Genomic DNA, 16,379 nt, shown 5'->3' with positions numbered 1-16,379 from the left:
CACCTATGCAAACATTGGTAGGCACACATACATACACATGTATGCAGATGCTCTTCAAAGTTCACCAGATGTCCTCCAATGCTTATCTCATCCTCAAAATCAGCATGAGGTCAGCATTTGCCCTGAACTTCCTGGATCAGCTGGATCATCTGAGTAGATGGCTGATAAGAGAAGTAAACTATCCAGGGTCACACAGCAAGCAATCTGGAGTACTGGGAAGCAGTCTATTTCCTTAAAGCTACTTCTCTTAAGTCTTCTGTGCACACTGTGCTAGGAGCTGGGGACACAGAGAAGTGTAAGAGGCAGTGCCCACCTTGTTCAGCCCTTGTCCTCCCTGTATCGAGTGAATGTTTGAGATATAGTCTTTCTTCTAAGTCAGCTGGGAAACTGCTCAGCTAGCTGCCTGCTGAACAACCCGGCACCAAGGAATAAACAAGAGTCACACAAGGTAACTATGCTATTCACTCAGCTTTTAGTGAATGCAGGTTCACTCAAAGTAGAACATCAATATATGTTAATATCCTACTCACACTCTAACAATCTAAGACAAACATAACACAAACGCACAGCAATCAGTGGGGAATAACGAACCCACACCCCAGAGTCTCAGTCTGCAGGTCTGGGAGGCAACACAGTGGGCAAGGGAGTCGTCAGTGTCTTGCAAGGAAGGCTCTCCAGAGCCAGGTGGGCAGCAGGGCACACGAAGTCCTCAGTCCAGCAGGGCAGAGCCTCTGGTGGCCGATGCCAAGGGAAATCAACGTGGTGTGGAGCAGCACTCTGGGGTGTGGAGCTTGGCTGTCTCAGCAGTGGACTGAATCCTGCCTCAGTTATACCCTTCAGAGTGGTGCACTCCACCCTTCTGGGTCTCTTGCTAAGAGTCTTGGCACTCCTGATGGCAAGTGCGGAATTTTCTCAGGAGCCTATCTATGGTTGGCCCAGCTCTGAAGACATAGCTGTTCTGGTTACAGGTGCACATATCTTAGGTGTGTCTCCTTCCAGGTGTGTCTGCTCTGACTTAGGTAGCTTCCCTCTCGAACAGAAGTGTCAGGATGGGCGGGGTAGGACAAAATGGTGGCCGAACTACAACCCGGAAAATGTGGCTGATGTCAACCCAGGGAGCCCAAGTGACGGGCTTTGCCAAAACGGATATCCGCATGGCAACCTGAGCCCAAAGAGAACCGCCAATGATATATTGCTGATTTATTCAAAAGGGACCAATCCCCAGCTCCCACAGAGAGAGCCAACTCAAAGTAAAACCCCACCATATTCCTGTTTGGGCTCGACTTCCTCGGCCCCACCATGTGGACCAGGGAACCTCGCTTGGGTGCGCAAACCCCAATAAAACTCTGTGCTGCCTAACTTTGTGGCTGATGAGCATTTATTCCTCGGTGGAGCCTAAGAAAACCTTTCGAAAAGTGTCCTGGCTGACCGGCAGCCATCTCGGTTGACACAAGTGACTCCACTTTGTTGGTCCTGCTGTCCACACTCCCCTACTTTTTCCCTGTTTCTGAGTTTCCCCATTGTTCTTGGCAAGACTTATTGCTGATTTCCTTTGAGGGCATTCTGCCTGCTTTGGTTTTATAACTATTTTGTCAATGAAGTCCAGACTATTGTGTATCTTGTTCCTGTTCTAGGCAGTAGGACGTCACATTTTCCTACTCAAGCGGCAATTCTCTCCCTCTGTGCAGGTTTGATTGAAGGAGTCTACAGGTTTTAATCGAGGCAGCTCTCCCCTTTTGTTGGAGACAATTGCCCTAATCTTTCTAATCTGTATGAGCAGTTAGGCTGCCTCTGGGGAGTTTGGCAATCTCTAGATGGCTTATCAAAGTGTTACTGAAGCTGGCTTCTTCTCATTGACTAGTAAAGAATTACAGATCAGCAAGACAAAAGTGGTTGAGTAAGAAGAATTTCATTAGTATGTCCTCAAGGGAGAGAATGGGCCTGCAGAGAGTGGCCAGTAGCAAGAAAGGCAGAGTCTCCTAAATCTACTGCCTTGAGTACCTGAGTGATTATTTCATTGTCAGTGGGGAGGAGCTTGATATTGATGGACAGGCATTTTGGTTTTAGTCTTTTCTGCTCTTGCCTTTTCCCATAATTCTCTCTAGCTGCTGCTTAACAAAAAGTGACAAGTAACACTAGGTATCAGGAGACCCAGCTCAGGTATTGCTGTAGACACTGTAGGTGCCCACTAGTTTCAGCTTTAGCTGATAGCATTCTGCAAAGCTGCAGTTGTCCATCTGAAGACTACCTCTTGGCTAGTCCATATATGCCAGGTAGGCCACAACTGTCAGATTAATATGCTGGTAACATACGGGGGGAGGGAGGCAGAGGCCAATGGTTAAGTCTCTCTTGGAGTGAACCAGTGCCCCTGGGCTGTGATCTTCAGAAATCCTTCTCAGTCTTTTTTCTTTCCCCCTTAGTTGAGACCAAAAGGCCAGGAGGGTTGGAGTTGAGGTTTTTCTCTTCTCCAGATTGGTTAGGCTCTGGTAGATAGTTTCCATTGAGGGAAGGCTTTTGATAAGGAGAACAAAACACTCACGGATTATTTCAAAGTGAGTTTATTTCTCTCCCTTATTGAGGAAGCATTAGTTTTTTTGTTTTGTTTTGTTTTGTTTTGTTTTCTCTGTTGTTTGCCGAGAGAATATGTTGAACTTCTTAGACGTAAAACCCACAAAAGTTCAAGAGCCTTCTGACACTGGAATCCCCCTAATTTTTAACTCTCAAATGGATCCACACTGAGCCTCTAGCAATTCATCAATGACATCTCAGTGTGGAAGAAAAGGGGCGCTATGGAAAGTAACCTAACAGGGAGATCCACTCACAAAGTCCTAACTGGGCAGGTTGTGGTGAGTAGTCACACCTATGTAATATAACTTCTTTAGTAAAACGTTAGTCTTTACTTTAAGCAGACCTGGCCATTGTTCTATGAATCTAGGTTAACACACCTCTGAAACACCCCTTTTGAGACCTCTCAGTGAAAGCCACCCTCAAGAGAGCACATGATCTGGTTAACTATTATAAGCCAATCCCTGCCTTGCTTTCTCCTACCTTCACATAGTCTTTCTTTACAGCCCTTCCTTAATTCCGAATGGCAACTGCAAAACTGTCATTCACCAGACCATTTGGGATTTTGCTTCCTGGCAATTGTCAGTTTTGCTCAAATATGCTCAGAAAAATTCTCTGCGGGTTTGGAAATTTTTTCTGTTGACAACAGTACTGGCCCCAATGGTGGATTTACACTACAGGTAAGCCTGTCTCTCCAATTTTGGGGCAGGGGTTTGTCCTGTGACCTCAACTCTCTGTTGTAGCTAAGAAAATGTATTAATTTTCAGCTGTTCAGCTTTTTTCTTGTGCAGATGGGAGATGTGACTCCTGAGCCCTTTCTATGTCAGACTGGAAACCCAATGGGAGTTTCTTATTGAATATTTTTAACATCTAACAATTTTTAAATCTCTTGGTAACTCATTCCAGTTTTAACTTTTATTTAAGAGTTTCCTTTTATAGATCGTTGTGTAACAATTCCATCTCATTGTGGAGTATGTGGATCCCCAACCACTTGGGAATGGACAACCAAAGTAGGTTGTTAGCAAATAAACGGACCCGGTGTCCTCTGGGCAGCCACAGCCTCTTGTCACTTTGGTAGCCACAGAAGAAATTTATTATAGTACTGAAGTAAAAAAAATCAGATACGCCCATTTACAAATTGAACTATAAAAGCACCATCTGAAATAAAATCTAGAAATAAAGTGGATAATCATAAACAGTAGTTCTGTAAATATAAAAAATATTATACTTACTTTGGAACTGAAACAAAATTTGCCTACTTTTTCCAAAATCTATAAGCTTTTTTCCTATTATTTTCTCTTCAGTCTCCGTTTCTCTCTTCAGTTCTTACTCTTGTTCCCCCTGCTGTTGTTCATACTTCCCTATCAACCCCACTGTCTGCAGCCTCTGAAACAGTCCCCAGGGATTCCCACCTCATTCAAGTCCTGTGTCATCATCCCCTCTTGTTAAGTGGGGGCTGGAACCTCCGACTTGCTTTTAATGAATAGAAGACAACTGAAGTGATGGGGTGACACTTCCCCCGTTAGATTAGCTAAGAGAATGTGGTTTCCCTCTTCAGTGGATTCTCTTGCTTTCTAGTTCTGAGGGAAATCAGATACAATGATGTAAGCGAGGCCTGAAGCAAGGAGTTCACATCTCTGGGCAGTAGTCAATGGGGACCTGAGGCTAGCCCTCAGCCGGCCGTGTGAGTGAGCCTGGAGCGTAGAAGTGAATCCTCACCCAGCCGAGCTCTGATCGCTGCAGCGCTGGCCCACAGCCTGATTGGTGCCCTGTGAAAGAGGCACCTACCTAGGCTGGCTCTGGATTCCTGGCTCACAAGAAATGTGACATAATTCTTGCTTGCTGTTCAGAGCCACTAAATTTTAAGGTTATTTTTATAGTAATAAAAATGATTATAGTAATAATAATTTCAAAATTATGAAGCTATTCACTTTCAAATTATTTGCACACACTGCTGTGTGTTGAAGGTCTAAAAATGAACTCTAAAACATATGAATTCTAAAAATTCATGTCTAAGTCCTGAACACCTGTACTGTAAAATGTTATCTTATTTGGAAGTAGTATGGTTTCTGATGAAATTACTGAAGACGAAGTCATTCTGGAGCAGCCTGGGCATCGAGTCCGATGACTGGAGTTTTTATAAACGGGAATTTGGCCTGGGATTCGCGTGCAGGGAGAAGACCGTATTCTACACAGTGAGAAGCCTGAATAATCCTCTCCTCACAGCCCTCAGGAATGCAATAAAGAATGTTATGTAAAATTCATTTACATTACATCTGTGATGTAAAACCATAATGTTTTCCTAACATTAGATGTTGTGATTTGTTTTTAAATAAAAACTAAGTTCTGAGAGCCGTGTGATTTATTGTACCTTCCCTTTATACATATCTGGACTTGCTCTGTTTGACTCAGCATGATTGCGTCTCAGCTGCTGGCCCATGTGGCAATTTCAGTTTTTTTGTGTCTTAAAAGCCAGCTCCCTGGACACCTTTATTGCAGCTGTTCACGAGCTGGCAGTGCTATTGCTTAATGATACCCAAACGCAGGTGGCCCGTGAAGATGAGGCGCTGGTATTTACGAACAGAATCTGGGTGTTTTGGAGAGAATAATCATAGCAGCCACCAAACAGGTACCTCTTCTTGGGTGTGCTGGCTTCTCTGAAGTGAAAGAGTAGGGTCCCAAGAGACAAGGTCACTGTCAGGGTTAGTTTCATCTGTAATCAGATATGTGTTAAGATACGTGAAGGTATACATCAGGGTAGCCAAGAACTTTTGTTTTAAATCCGACTCCTACCTCCTTCACTGAAGTATTAGAGAATGGACACTATTACTTCCCTAATAGTGAAACAAAGTTAAAAAAGAACAGCTCGTTTATCATTCAGGGGCAGCAGATCTTTGAGGAACTTGCTGTAAATTCAACAACTTTGTTGCTCTTTTCTGCTGCAGATGAGGGTGGAAGATAAAGAGGTCAAAGGCCTGGTGCTATTTTTAGAGTATTAGTGGCCTTGCTGTACTTTTCTTAAGAGTGTGCAGGTTTCATAACACCAAAACAAACTGAAGTTGCAAATGACTAACAGTGTGTATTTTATACTTCGTATTTCAGCCTTCATTTTAATTACAGATAAAAGTATATATGCTTTTATTTTTAATTATTTTTTTATTTTGCAATTACCATTTACATTCAGTATTATTCTGTGTATATGCTTTTATTTTTAATTATTTTTTTAATTTTGCAATTACCATTTACATTCAGCATTATTCTGTGTTAGTTTCAGATGTACAGCACAGTGGTTAGAAAGTCATACAGGGTGGTCCCCCTTGATATTTCACATGCGCACTTGGCCCCACACATGTCATCACAATATTGTTCACCACATTCCCTGTGCTGTAATTTACATCTCGAGGCTATTCTGTAACTAAAAACTTGTAAAAAGTATATATGTTAATGCTTAGTAAGTCCTTGAGTTAAATGAAGGCTTAAGTTTAAATATGTGGTTCGAACAAATATGGTTTAAATAAGATATTCATAAATCAGGCATGGACGAGGGATATATAAAGTGTCATGAAAGTCAAGGATGCATACATATAATATATATCTATCAATATACGTTTTTCTGTATGCACACATCAGCCTTCAGGGTGACTCTCCCACCCAGAGGCGTCCGGGTTAGCTGATGTTGCATCTCTAGGTCCCCTCCTCCTGAGAAGCAGGAATCACATTTGCAGCAGGTGGAGCAGGAAAGACTGCAGCAAAGGAGAAGTGTAACAGTTTGAGCACTAAATTAATCCCGCACACTTAGGCATAACAATCTGTCAAGTTGAGGGTAGGGGGTGTTTAGAGGAAGAGCTAGGTTTATAGTTAGCAACTGCAGGAGATGGCAAACTTGTGAGTGACCTGGAAAGCTACTCAGGTTTAGGAAAAAATGAAAAAATGTATAAATGTAAAGGATGACAACAGGACTGGAAAATGAAAGTGGTTGGACAAAGAAAATAAATTATAAAAATAAGGAAAATAAAGAAGTCAGACTGACAGGGGAAAACACCTGGAATGGTTGTTCCTCAGCCACTCAGTTCCACAGGTCCTCTTGCCAGCCCCTCTTTGATTGTTTGCTTATTTGAGAAATATTTTAATGAAGCTGCATTTTTAACAGGTTGCACATGTTACTATGACTCTGAATATGGTATTTATGGCATAACCTGAAAAGGTTATCCTCCATCTGCCCACACCTGGAGGATATCCCAGACCCTTACGTGAACTGGATCCCTTGCAATCATCCAAACAGGTAAAAAGAGAGACTGAAATATTGAGTCATGAACATGAGCTTGCTTCACTTGGAAAACTCTTGTGGAAGCTCATTGCCTAAGATCCACATGGACGAAATATCCCTTGAGTCCATTGCTTTCTCCTCTCACACTCACGAAGCTGTTCTGATGCCTGTACCACCAGGTAGCCTGGCTGTATGGGAACAAGTCCTTATCAGGTTCCTTTTTCTTTTATTTATTTATTTATTTATTTATTTAGCATTTATACTCCCCATGCTTCCAGAAGCATTTGAGGTTTTTTGCTAAATCTTATAAAACTAAAGAATAGGACAGTTTAGATATGAAAACAAACTGGAAGTCACCTGAATAAGGCAGAGGCCATAGTTGTTACGAGGCCCCATGGCGGTGGGCTGACAGGTACAACTGGACACCAGTGTAGTCCTGACAGTTCCTGAGAGGCTTAGAGAGAAATAGTCTGGCTCCGAAACCTGCATGGTCTCGCAGAAGAGAGCTTACAGATTTCTTACAGAGGCAACCCATATCCAGTAACCCAACTCAAAGGTGAATTTACTTATTCACATTTTTTCATTGACTATTTCTTATGTACCAGGATTGCCACTATGGGTGTGTATAGGAATTCTCACATAAGGAGATTTGTTTGTTTGTTTGTTTTAAATATGGAACGCTTCACAAATTTGCGTGTCATCCTTGCACAGAGGCCCTGCTAATCTCTGTGCCGTCCCAGTTTTAGTGTACACACTGCCGAAGCGAGCTCAGGAGCATCCTTTAATACAAAGAATGGCTGCACCTATGATCAACGTGATCTGGCTTAAAGATTAAGGAATCAATCCTTAGTTCAGTAAGTTAACAAAGAAAGGCTTTCCTAATCAGCTGAGTTGTATGAAAAAGCACTTTGATATCTGATTTTGTATCGTTTGTATTGTTAGTTCGGGGTTCTGTGCACGCAAGGCTTCTCCAGTGAGACGAACTGACTCTGAAGCGCACCCACTGTATCTTCCACTTCAGCACCTCCCACACGGTGCGCTGGGACAGCTCCGCCCAGGATGTCCTTTCCGCGGATGCTCACATGCCCAGCATGGTGCTTTATACGGTAAGAAGAATTCAGCAAATATTTGTTGAATGTTTAATGGACACTTACTATAAGATAGTGTCTTCTTCAGTAATTAATAATTTTTGTTGTATTGTACTTTGAGATTGAACACTTTGAAACAGGTCTTAGGAAATACATTTTAATTGTTCTGTTTCACTTCTTTCTTCTGCTCCCAATAGCACTAAGACAGAGCTCTCTGCAACATTAAGGATTCTGCAAACATTATGGTTTAAATGACAGGCAGAATTCAGGCTCGTATTAACAAAGTGCATTTTTACACTCCAAACCAGGACATGTGATTTAACAAGGAAGTTTTGGAGATTTTTTTTTTTTTTTTGGCTATAGCAAATAGTCTGAGAAGTATAATTTAAACAGAAATATAGTAGAATATATGAAGAACTTTTAGGAATAATAGGCACAGGAGAAAATATATAATCAGGACTGTTTCAGATACACAAAACACCAGGCTTCGATTTCATGTACCTATTCTACCACTTCAGGTGACCTGGAAAGACTTGGGGTAAATATGTTTCAAGTGGTTCAATGTGTTGTATTTACATCTGTGCATTTCGTATATCACTGAAGCAAATGAGGGGGAAAACTATCAAATGATCACTTACATAAATGCATTAAAATAATTTTTAGATGTGTTTTTCCATTTTTCTTTCTCTTTTACAAAGATATGTTTAGTAGGTGATTGCTATGGTTTTGTGCCAATCTGCAGATTTAATGATCTAGATTTGAAACACTAAGAAAGCTTTTATTACTATTGCCAGCAGATGGCACCACATTTTCATTCATTCAACAGTAAGTATCACCTTAATCCAGTACTATTATTATTATTATTATTATTATTATTATTATTATTATTTAATGTTGTGCCAGTACAGGATAAATATGGTTAGCTATTACACATTCGGAGTTTCCCACTTTTCCAAACTGCCTTTCAATTGCTTTTCTGGGACAACTACTGGTAATATGATAAAAATAAAGAACTCAAACATTAACAAATGTCCCCACATTCCTGTCTCTCCATATTGGCTGGCACTCTCCTAGCCCAGCTCCCGTTGCCTCTAATGGGAACTATTGAAACAGCTTCCTAATGATTTCCCTACATTTAGCCTCTGAACATTCTAGTACACTCTATACTGTGATGTCCTATTGGTCATAAAGAAAATTCATTCTGTCCTCAAAGCTTTATAAATGGTACCTCCTTGTCTATGAAATTTTGAACAGGTTCTCGGCCCCTTGTGCAGAACTCTATCTCTTATGACCCCAAATGTATCTTTTAAATCCTCCTTGTCCTTTTCTTTCCTAAAGATTCACTAGTTTCTCGAGTAAGATTCCTCTTTTCTTACTTCCTAAAGTTTTCTTCCCTCAATTTTATATTGTGTTGATATATGTATAACAAAATTTATCACCTTAACCATTCTTGAATGTATAGCCGGTGGTATTAATTACATTCATATTGCTGTACAACCATTACCATCACTCACCTGCAAAACTCTTTATCCAACAAAACTCAAACTCTGTACCCATTAAGCAGCTACTCCTCCTGTGCTTGCCTGGGCAGCACATACTAAAACTGGAATGATGCACAGAAGATTAGCATGGCCCCTGAACAAAGATCATGTGGATTACTGAAGCATTCTACATTTTTAGTTATTAAAGAGAAGACATCACAACAAATAATATAGAAATACACAGCATCCTAAGAGACTATGAATAATCATATGCCAACAAATTGTACAATTTAGAAGAAATGTATGAATTCCTAGATATAGACAACCTACCAAGACTAAATCATGAGAAATGGAAAATCAGGAAAGACCAACAATGAGTAAAGAGATTGAATCAGTAATCAAAAACCTCCCCAAAAAGAACAGTCCAGGACTAAGTGGCTTCATAGACAAATACTACCAAAGATTTAAAGAAGAATTAATGCAATCTATATCAAAATCTTACAAAAGTTGAAGAGGAGGGAACACTTCCAAACTCATTTTATGAGGTCAGCATTACTCTGATAACAAAGTTAGATAAGAGTACCACAAGAAAGAAAAACTACAGATCAATATCTCTGATGAATATAAATGCAAAAAATGTTTAACAAAATACCAGCAAACCAGACTCGACAGCATGTGAAAAGGTCATAGGCTGTGCGACATGGGGCTATCCCTGGGGTGCAATGGTGGTTGAACATACACAATAAAAAATGTACTACATCATTAATAGAATGAAAGATAAAAATTATATCACTAGCTCAATATACACAGAAAAAGCATTGGACAAAATTCAACATTTTGATGATTAAAAACTCTCAACAAAGTGCATATGGAAGGAACACACCTCAATGTAATAAAGACCATGTGACCAGCCCACACCTGACATCATACTCAGCAGTGAAAGTTTGAAACTTTCTCTCCAAGATCATGACCAAGTCAAGGGTGCCCACTTTTCTGTCTGGCATGGGTTCAGTGAACAGGAGATATGTGTATTTGCCCCGTAATGTCTACAAGATGGGACATACACTATATGATTAACACATAAATGAATATATGATTACAGATGATGATAAATGCAATGAAGAAAAAATTCATGGTCTGGAATCTTACTCTAGAATAGTTTCCTATATCTGAATTCCCACAAGTGTGTACTTCTTCTGAAGCCCCTTTTTGTTTTAATCCTTCCCTTTTATTTATGTTATTCAGAATTTTTTGCGTGTGTATATTACATAATAGGTTCTGGCCACTATCATTCTGAATTTTGTTAAAAGCTGGGTTTATTTTTTCCTCTTCAAATAACACATACCAGATTTGGCCACACCCAAGTGTGAGAAAGGCTCAACTGCCTGGCCAAAGACAACCCTATCTACACTGTGGCAAACACTGGGGACAAGGAGCCATGAAATGCCCGTTACCCCGAGTGTCCCTCTGATGGCCGTTACCAATACAACATGGATGTAGTGTTTGACTCTCAAGGAAAACTGGTGGCACGCTATCATAAGGTAGAATTAATTTGCAAATAATCAATCCAATTACTGAATGCATAACAGAATAGAGGGTACAAGAGGGAAAATTCCTTATAGTTGGTAATAATAAGCATACTTTAGAAGCTGAGTAGAGACAAAACATAAGAAGTAATAATTAGGTGTGGAAAGCTTCTACAAAGAGGCTCAAGAGGTTTACCGGAAAGTGTTGTTGGGTGTGTGTGAGAATCAGGAGGACCTACCTGGACTTCATCCTTTGAAAGACATGCTCTGGCAAAGGGCCAAGCCTAGAATAAAAACCTCCTTACGATAAACTTTGTTTTGATGAGAAAGGAACAAAGAAAGTCCTCAGCCCACAGAAAATAGTTAAGTGTTCTTGGCAAATAGACATTATCTAGTTTACTCATATGTCTTGTAAGATTCAGGAAGGTCTTAGCAGGTATGGATTTCCTTGTACATATCTATAAAATGTGGAGATTGAACTAAAGTCTTCCTGTTAGCTATAGCAATCTCAGATTCTGTAACACTTTTCCGATGAAGCCAGTGGTCCTAGATGAAATTAGCACTGCTGAATCGATGTGAGCTTGTACTTTTTTAGACACAGTGACATCCAGATCACCTTCTTAAAAGAGATTTCTCCTCCCATCACCCTCTGTTTATTGCAGCAAAGCCTTTTTAGGGTGAAAAACAATTATTCAATATACCGAAGGAGCCTGAAGTTGTGACTTTCAACACCACTTCTGGAAACTTGGGCATTTTCACATGGCTCGATCTCTTCCACGATCCTGCTGTTACCCTGGTGAGGGACTTCTTCATGAACACCATGTTGTTCTCCTCAAACTGGGTGAATATTCGGCGACATTTTTCAGCTTGTGAATTCCATTCAGTTTGGGCATTGAGCATGGAGGTCAGTCTCCTTGCAGTCAATGCACATCACCCCTTCAAGAAAATTCCAGATATTGTGTAATTGTTAAGGTTTACAGGCTTGATGTAATCCAAAAAGGAAAAGAAAAGCTTTTTTATAACTAATATGTGCTACTTAATACAGTATTTTTCACTCTTAATTTTTGTGCATCTAGCTGGTGACATGGTGTAGACTCAATTTTCATGTAAGTTGTTTTGAGATTTATTTAGTTTTGTTCAACTTGAATGAACACCTTTTTCTGTTTTTATTTCAAAATTCACCACTTCTTACTGGAAATTCTTCTTGGCTTTTTGGTGTCATGATTTGTTATTCCTTTTTATCATCTATTGTCTTTAACATATTTCACTGAAATTAATGAAATATATACCTTAGAGTAAAATATTAATATGAGGTATAAGTTTAAAATAATAACTATGGGATCCCTTTTCACTTTTCTGTTCCAAATGTCATTTCCAACTTATTACTTCCAGGAAGTGGCATCTATGCACCCGATTCTCCGAGAGCATTTCATTACGGTATGAAGACAAAGGAGGGAAAACTCCTGTTCTCACTAGTGGATTCCTACCCATACCACCCAGTTGTGGTGAATTGGACTTCTTATGCCAGTGGTATAGGAGCACTCTCAATGGGAAACCAGGAATTTCAGGGCACTGTCTTTAAAATTCATCTCCTTGGAACTCACAGGAGTCTCAGGAAATTACAGTTTGTCAGAAAGATCTTTGCTGTCATCTAAGCTACAAGATGTCTGAGAAGAGATCGGATGAAGTTTATGCCCTAGAGGCATTTGGTGGACTATACAAATATAAAGAGAGCTACTATTTTCTGGTAACAATTATTTTGGTGGCAGAAGAATTACCAGATAAAATATGAGACACCCAGTTAAATTTAAATTTCAGATATACAATGAATTGTTTTTATTACAAGTATGTCCCACTTTGGTAGAAAAAATTATTTACCTGAAATTCAAATTTAGTTAGACATCATAAATCCTTATTTGCTAACTTGCAATCCTAAATGTGAGTCCAATTTTAAACCAGTTGTAAAAAGCAGAGCATTTATTTTGCAGTGCCAATGTTTAAAATGATATAATAATCACATTAGAGACAATTTTAACAGATAATTAACATCTGATATTTCCTGCCTGACCAAATTTACCCATTTTTCTTATATGTTCATTGATGCCTAGGTTGTTTTATAAAGAGCTTGACACTGTGTCCTGGAGATATACAGGGTTGATCTCTGAGATGTGCAGCAAAACAGCTTATTAATGAAAAGATTCAGCTATCTAACATTCTTCAACATAAAGGAGGAACTGTAATAGTCTTATAAAATGAAACTCATATGAAAAATCAGGTTTCTTGTTCCTCTCATTCTGGTCTTATCTTCCTTGATCTGGCCTCCAATCCTAGTTCACCCAGGTTATGGCACTATCCTCCTAACGGAGTTTCGGGGGTGACAGTTTCAGCTCCATCCACTCCACTCCCCAAACTATACTTATAAAAATCATTAAAAGCCATTTCTGATTATTTCATTCTCTTGACTAAAATTTCTCACTGTCTTCTCATTGCCAAATCGAATTCCTTAACATAAAACACTTGAAATCTGATGTGCCTTTTTCTCCTCTTTGTTGTCTTCTCTCACTTCACTGTATGTGCCTTGGGGCCCTGTCACACTGAGACACTTCCCCATCTCCAACACGCCAGCATCTGCAGGACCTCTGGATGTTGGCACAGAGTTGTTTCCTGTATCTATGTCACTCCCTCCTACTCATCATTCACAGTGCTTCTTCACCAAGAAGACAGCACCTTCATAGGTGCTGTCTTCACCAAGAAGGCTGCCCTGAAGCTTCCCGTAACACCACTGCTGCCTCTCAACTGAGCCAGGTGCTCTTTTAGGTGCCCCCAAACATCCTATGCTTAATTTTATCAAAGTCATGTCATGTCAGATTATGTGCACACCTTTTTGGAGGCAGAAAGCCCTTTGAGTGCTGGAACTGCCCCCACTGTGAAACATTTTCAAGTGCCTACTACATACCAGGTATATGTTCTGTACTAAATGGTATGAAGATTAACAAGTCTAGACCCTCTTCATGAAGAATCTATTGGGGGAGAAACATAGATAGAACATAGAACACACATTTTTCTGTAGGAATACTAAGGAGCTGTACTTAGCCTAATTTGGGGATCCAGGGAGCTTTCTGGAGACATGCTGTATAGGCTTATGCTATTACCTAGGTAAAAAAGAGTGGGATGGAACTTTAGGTAGAGGGGAGAGCATGATCAAAGGTGTGGATACGTGACAGAACAAGAGAACAAGTTGCAGGGAAGAGCAAGCAGTGCGGTGTAACCAAGCCATGACATAAGGAGTGAAGACTGGTGGGAGATGAGCCTGGAGGCAAGACCATAACTTGCAGGATCTTACCTCTCGCTCCTAAGATTTGGACTTTATCCTGTCAGTGATATTCTTTTGTTGGAAGGTGTTCAGCAAAGGAATGATGTGGTCATACCCACTTTTGAGTAGATCATTTTGGCTTCACTGTAGATGATGGAACTAAGGACAAAAAGATTGGTTTGGTTAGTATTAAAATAGTTCCATTAGGACCTGGACCAAGATTATGTTAATAGGAATAAAAGCAGCGTGTGGAGTGAAAAAATAGTTAGGAAAATGGAACTTAGTAGCTAGCTAGTTTGATACGGAAGAGAAAAGCAGAATGAAGGGTGCCAGATTTCTGGGAAAAGCGGCCAGGGGAATGTGGTGCTCTGACAGCTCAGAATGCACGGGGAGGAGCAGGCTGGAGAGCAGTGGGGAAATGCTCAGTTCTGCTTTGGCCGTGCTGGTTTGGGAGTGCTTGTGAGACCTGCAGCTGGAGCTGTCCAACAGGCTGGTGAATGGTTGGTTCTGATGCTTTTGGTCTTTCAGTTAGGCAATTGTCAGCAGTAAAAATAATTATTTTGCCTTTTCCATTTCAAAGTATTCCTTGTTTTGTTACCTTCTCTTATTTTATTGACTAGCATTTCAAGAATGCTTTTAAATCATAGTGGTAATAGCATTCATTCTTGCCTTTAAAATTTTTTTCAATTGTAGTTGACATATAATATTATATTAGTTACAGATATACACTCTAGTGATTAGATATTATAACACTTACTAAGTGAACATTCCAATAAATCTCATACCCACCTGACACTGATATAGCAATTAGAATATCATTGACTATATTCCCTATGCTGTACTTTAAATCCCCATGGCTATTCCGTAACAACCAACTTGTACTTTTTTTAAAGTTGAGTGTCATTTCTTTTTTTTTTAAAGATTTTATTTATTTATTTTTAGAGAGGGAAGGGAGGGAGAAAGAGAGAGAGAGAGAAACATCAATGTGTGGTTGCTGGGGGCCGTGGCCTGCAACCCAGGCATATGCCCTGCCTGGGAATCGAACCTGCGACACTTTGGTTTGTAGCCCATGCTCAATCCACTGAGCTATGCCAGCCAGGGCCAATTTGTACTTTTTATACCATACATACATTTTACTTTTTTCACTCATGCACTCCACCCCCTACCATCTGACAACTGTCAAAATGTTCTCTCTACTATGAGTCAGTTTCTGTTCTGCTTGTTTATTTCAGTTTTTTAGATTCAATTGCTGATATATTAACAATTGCTATTGAAACATTGTTGAAATATTGCTATTTCTTCTTCTTATTTTTTATATTTTTCTTCTTTTTCTTAAAGAAGATCCTTTAACACTTCATGTAATACTTGTTTGGTGGTAAAATACACCTTTAGCTTTTTTTTTTTTTGGTCTGGGAAGCTTCCATTATATCCTTCCATTCCAAAGGAGAGCTTTACACCCAGGCTGGTGTGACTCAGTGAACTGAGTATTAACCTGTGAGCTAAAAGGTTGGTGTTTTGATTCCCAGTTAGGACACATGACTGTGTTGTAGGACAGGTCCCCAGCTGGGGGCATGTGAGAAGCAACAGATCAATGTATCCCTTGCACATTGCTGTTTTTCTCCCTCTCTTTCTCCTTCCCTTTCCCTCTCTCTAAAAGTAAATTGATAAAATCTTTAAAACTAATGATAGCTTTTCTGAATATTGTAATTTTGGTGTAGGTCCTGGCTCTTCATCACTTTGAATATTTCTTGACAGTTTCTAGTCTGCACAGTTTCTGTTGAGAAATCAGCTGATAGTCTTATAGGAGCTCCCTTGTTGGTAATTAACTGCTTTTCTCCTACTGCCTTTAAGATTCTATTTTTGTCTTTAAACTTTTGCATTTTAATTATGTGTCTTTATGCAGACTCTTTGAGTTCATCTTATTTAGGACTCTCTACATCCCTAGACTTGTATGTCTATTTCCTTACCAGGTTAGGGGAGTTTTCTTTCCTTATTTTTTCAAATAAGTTATCAATTTATAGCTTTCTTTCTCTTCCCCTTTCCAGTACCTCAATGATGTGAATGTTGGTATACTTGAAGTTGTCCCAGAGGCTCCTTACACTATCCTCATTTTTTTGGATTCTTTTTCACTTTTGCTGT

General features: G+C 39.8%; 1 non-coding gene and 2 pseudogenes across 1 annotated transcript; 2 read left to right on the top strand and 1 right to left on the bottom strand.

The window, feature by feature from the left end:
• Positions 1 to 3,130: 3,130 nt before the first annotated feature.
• On the top strand, positions 3,131 to 12,732 carry LOC114495093 (annotated as a pseudogene).
• On the bottom strand, positions 7,499 to 7,600 carry LOC114495802. The gene has a single exon (XR_003684474.1). It is a non-coding gene; the product is annotated as a U6 spliceosomal RNA (small nuclear RNA).
• On the top strand, positions 9,498 to 9,598 carry LOC114495803 (annotated as a pseudogene).
• Positions 12,733 to 16,379: the final 3,647 nt, after the last annotated feature.

The sequence above is a fragment of the Phyllostomus discolor genome, chromosome 4 (assembly GCF_004126475.2).
Source record: "Phyllostomus discolor isolate MPI-MPIP mPhyDis1 chromosome 4, mPhyDis1.pri.v3, whole genome shotgun sequence".
In the NCBI taxonomy this organism is placed as follows: Eukaryota; Metazoa; Chordata; class Mammalia; order Chiroptera; family Phyllostomidae; genus Phyllostomus; species Phyllostomus discolor.
Note: the sequence above shows the minus strand (reverse complement) of the source record. Positions and strands in the feature narration are given on the sequence as shown.